The following is a 5435-nucleotide window of genomic DNA, read 5'->3' as shown; positions in this document are numbered from 1 at the left end:
CAGCCTTCATCTGCAGAGGAAACCCTCATCATCAGCAGCTCTGATCCTCCTTCACTAACAGATCAGCTGCTCCTCCACTGATGGGCTCTTCTCTTGTGTTTCCTCTCAGGTTTCAGGTGAATGCAGTCAGACAGCAGTGTGGGACAGAGGAAGCTGCTGAACATCAGCTGCTGCACTTCTGCTCTCCCTCCACCAGATGGAGACATGGAGCTGCAGCAGCAAACACTCCATGATGGAGCAACATTTCACTCATTCACTCACTTTGACAAACAAACAACAAACTTCCTGTTTCTATGATTCAGGAAACACGAAGCAGATTAAGAACAAAAACAGAAATACAAGAATGAGGAGGACATAAAGAAAGAAAGACCTGAATTCTTTCTCTCAAAGCTCCAACAGAGACTTTCAGATGAACTTTGATTCCCCACAGATTAGGATGGAGGAGAACAGGAAGGTTTGGGAGTCAGAAATGAAACCTTCATGATGTTTGTGTTTCTGTCAGAAACTATTTCTTCTGTCTGAGTTCTGGAAAGTTCTGACAGGAAGCAGCAATCAACTGTTCTGTCCCACTTTGATGCTGAAGATCACAGTTTGATTCCAGCAAATGTTGAGAACAAACAAACAAACATCGGCTGATTGTTGTTGACTTGATCAACAAGAATCCTCCATGTTGTTGATCAATAATCAACAATGATGAAGCTTTGGAAACAGCAGAGTGAAGAAAGAAGAAGATCTTCTCCAAACATCCAGAAACAAACAGTCAAGTTAGTCCAGACAAAGTTCCAGAAACAAACTCACTTCAGTTTCTTCAAAGATCAGAAGAAGAAGAGTGTCCACTCACCGTCTGAACGCAGCTGCAGCCACATCACTGACTCAGAACCAGGAAGAAAGAGTCCACCTGGGATGGAGGCGGGGCAGCACAGGTGGGTGGAGCATCAGATGGAGCAGTCTGACCTGCAGCTTGAAGCTGAAGTGTAAAATGTCCAGATTTTTCTCCTGACATAACTTGTGACCCTTCCTGGAATCAAACCCTCAACCTGCCTGTTGTCTAACAGGTGAACAGCCACTGCTCCACAGTCAGAGGATCAGGATTTTTTCTGAACACCGTAGTCATAGCAAAAAGGGGAGGGTCTTTTTGTTGGAGGTGAAATGACTGTCAGGAGCTCCAGGATGTTTGTGTTTTCTGACCTATAGACAGAGAACAAGTTCAGGAAGAAACCTGACACCACCTGACAGCAGAGGAGAGGATGGGCGGAGCTTTAAGCAGTCAGATTGACAGATTGTTGATCTCAAGTTCTGGGTGTGTTTGAGATCACTTTTGCCTGGATTGTCGACGAGGCCAAGCGGCTACAGGCGGGGTCAGAGAGAGGCGCCTGAGATGAAAGAGAACGCTGAGCAGCAGTGAGACTGAACCAGAACAGAAAGTTGGAGTTGCCGTTAACATTTGGTTGAATATGAATGTTTCTCCCCCTTAGTATGGTCTGTTAACTTCTGTCTGGAGACAACAGATAAAAGAATAGCCGCTGGGTTAATTTAATATCCACTGTCCCAGAGTAAATAAAATTTAAATTAAAGGTTAATTTTAAAGGCAGCAATTAAATACATAACCACAGATGATTTTTGGTCAGTGTTGCCAGATTGGACGGTTTTGGTTCTAAATTTGCAGGCAAAAATGGCCTTGGGGGGGATAGGCATAATTGGGGTGGGTTTAAGGTTGGTTCGGCGGTTTTTCTTTCCTCATTAAAATATAGTAGAAGATAGGGATGGGCGATACTGAGTATTTGGGTATTGATCCAATACCGACCCAAAACCGGTTAATATCGCCGTAAATCGGTGGATTGGCATGAACCTCAAAATCTCAATTGTTTTTAATCGTCATGAATGGGTTCCCTTTTTTAAATAAACATAAAATTAATCATAACAGATTTAGGACAATGTTTTTAAATAAATAGAAAATAGTTTATTCAAAATATACTTGAAATTTAAAAAAAGTGAGGAATTGAACGCAAAACAGTCAGCAAACCAAAAGAAACAAGTGACCAAGATATAAAATTGAATCAAAATGCTTAACAATTAATAAAATAGTAGAAATGTGAATAATTTGGAACTTTTTAGCCTTTAAATAGAAAAGAAGTTTATTAAAATAATAAAACCCTGAGACCTGGAATCAGAAGAAACAATTAGTTTGCTGGTTAAAACACAAACCAAAAGGAATTGGAACCTCGGCCAAATATAAAATAAATCCGGGAGACTGATGATCCAACCATGTCGACCGTCAGAGTCAGCAGCTCCCTGCTAATGGCTGCCTAATCAAAAATAAAATAAATAAACAAACCCCTCAAATCAAACCTACCAAGGACCAACCCCCAACTAACACAACAAAACCCAGCAATCTAAAATAGACCAAAGCAAACCCAGCACCACACAAACTAAACTCAGCCTGCTGCTCTGCTCCCTGCCTACGGCAGGCCACGTGAATTTGTCATGTGAATCAGGTTTGGTGTGAATCCACCTTAAGAGCTGGAGAAAGGTGAGCTCATGTCTCTAGAAATGAAAAATGTCTGACAGTAAAACTGAGAAGCTTTTTCTCTCCAGGTCAGATAGAAACTCACTTTTTACATTCACAAGGTCCGATAATTTAAGGGAGTTTGGGAGAATTCCGAAGCAGTTTGAAGAAGAAATTTGAACAGTAAAGCAAACATCAAACTGAAAGAATGTGGATCCTGCAAATCTGTCAGAGCTCCTGGGAAAAAGCCTAAAAGCTGTCAGACTGACAGATTCAAACAGTAAAGAAAGATGTGAGGGAGCAGAAAAACATTTTAGTTTGACACATGTATCAATGCAGGAAGTTTAGAAAAAGTCCAGAGAAAGACAAAAACTGAGAGAAAACCAGAGACTTGTCTGTCAGAGAAGATCTAAGGATCAGCAGACTCTAATGTTCTTTCATTGATCTGTTTTATTCCAGCAGCTTTCTTCAAAAGCAGCAGAGGTCATCTGAGGTCAGGAGATTCAGCTTCAAGAAAGGTTTGAAAAAAAGGACAAACATGAAGACGTTCATCTGGAGAATCTTCAGGTCTGAGATCTTCAGGACTCTCCTGATCTTCCTTCAACCCCAAGAGTCAGCTTTCTGTTCCTGACATCTTTGAACCATAAAGAGACTCTTCATTCTCGTTGTTCTTCCTGATCATCTGGATTCTTTGCTAACCAATAAACTGACAGGTTGTTACAAAACAGTCGACATGTTGAAATTTTCTGCAGAAGCTCTGATGCCTTCATGGTCATGGTGGTCGTCTCTTCAAAGCAGAACTGTTTCTGTCAGACTGTCAGCAGAAATCTTCCTTTAAGCTCAAACTGATCATCAGATTTTATGAATTTATTCTGCAAACACCAACATTGTGCTGATTTAATGGAGCATTCCTGGTTTCTACAGGAATTTCTCTTTTCCTTTCTGATCACATTATTGACTGCTCTGCTCTGACCTCTGACCTTTTACTGCTGACAGAACCTCAACATCAACATTCAGACTGTTTGCAAAAAGCTGATCCTGAGAGCAGCTCTGACTGAAAGAATGTGGATCTTCCGGATGATCTTTGGGATTTTTTTCTCTGCAGCAGAACCACATTCCTGAAGGACGTCTTTGTTCCTAGGTAACAGGGTGTGTGCAAGTTCTACAGAGGATGCAGGAATGAAGGAGTGCTGCCCCCTGGTGGACAGCTTTCTGACAGCAACTCAGCAGTGAAGCTTCAGGATGGAGTCAGTTCCAACAGATCAGATCAACGTTCTGCTCTCTGCTAAAGAGGAAGAACGCTCCTTCTAAGAAGAATCCAGAGTTCATGATCACAAACATCAACTGAAGCGCAAATCAGAGCTGATCAGACTGCATGGAGCCAAAGAAAGACTTTTTCTGACTGGAAAGAGGAGAAAAGAAGAAATCATCCACATGAAGCTTCATGTTGGAAGAAAAAAGTACCTCCTTAACAAAAGTACTCGAGTACTGAGGAATAGTTTGAATCTCTGATTTATAATTTGAATAGAATGAGGGAATTCCTGAAAAGAATCAAATAAAAACTGGATATTAACAGGCACAGGCTCATTTCTGCTTTGACGGATCAAAAGTTTCCTCGGAAGGTTTAAGTTCAAACCAACATGTTTCTACTGAACCATGAGACTGATTCATCTGATGTTCACCTCCAGATCAGCCAAGAGGAGAATTCACTGTTTCAATCCGAACTGAACCGACTGTTTCAGTCAGTAAGCTGACAGATCCTCATGAAAGGCTCAAAAAAAGACACTCGGAACTCCTGATCATCTTCAGATTTCAGGGATGACGTTACGCCGTAGTTCATATAAGAGGAAAAATTCAGCGGGCTGATAATTAAACTCTTAGACTACCAACACTTCCTCACTCCCCACTCAGTATTTACTTGTGTTACAGCTTCTCTGCTCACCCCAAAAGTTTCAGTCCCATAGGTGCTGCTTAAAGGTGCCACCGTAGCGGCCCGACAACACCACGAAGACGAAGCATTTCTCCAACTCTCCCTCACTCCTATGGGAGGAGCACACGCACAGACAGACATGCTTCTGTGCTGACACACAGACAACAAACGCAGTGGTAGGTCCTTAGCAAAAAAGTCTGAAATGTGTCTGTATTTCTCCAAAGTAGATGAAGACAGCACGTGCTATCTCATATGTAACAAAAACCTTTTTTTTAAGGCAAGGGACGTGCACAGGATTTTTACGGGGCTCAAAGTTGCAGAACTAGGACACGTGGTTTGTTCGTGATAAAACACAGCTTTTTACACACTTGGGACAACTTCAGACTATGATAGCACATACTAAACAGACATTTCCTGACCATAACTTTCACAGATCTAGGAGTCAGTGAATGCACCAGTACCACCCTCATTGTTTTTGATCGGTCCTTCGTTTTAGCCCCGCCCCAACACGCCACAACGGGGCATAACGTTTTGAAACAAAAATTTTCGGTTTCAAAAACGAAAAAGAAAAGTTGAAATTGAAAAAAACATTAAAAAATGGGAAAAAAGTTTTGAAATAAAAATTGTTTTGAAACCTAAAAAACAGAACATTTGAAGCTGAAAATAAATACATTTTTCTTAGAATAGCAAAAAGGTGTTCATGTTTATGTTTTTAAAAGAAGGCTAAAGACCTTCCTTTTTAATCTGGCTTTCAGTTGAAATTTAGAATCTTATATTTCAATTGTTTTATGTTCTCCTTTTACTCATTTGATATTCCTTATTTACTTTTAATGATTAATGTCCGTCTAATAAGGATTTCTTTTATCTGGTTATTTATATCTGTTTTAACTTTTATTATTTTTACTCCTTCTATATTTTTTATTGTAACTCCAGTGTCTTCCTCAGAGGGATCCTCCACATCAGTGATTGACCATTCTCAGTGAATAGAGTTGCTGCAGT

The sequence above is a fragment of the Oryzias melastigma genome, unplaced genomic scaffold (genome assembly GCF_002922805.2).
Source record: "Oryzias melastigma strain HK-1 unplaced genomic scaffold, ASM292280v2 sc00381, whole genome shotgun sequence".
Lineage (NCBI taxonomy): Eukaryota > Metazoa > Chordata > Actinopteri > Beloniformes > Adrianichthyidae > Oryzias > Oryzias melastigma.
This window is presented reverse-complemented; position numbering follows the sequence as displayed.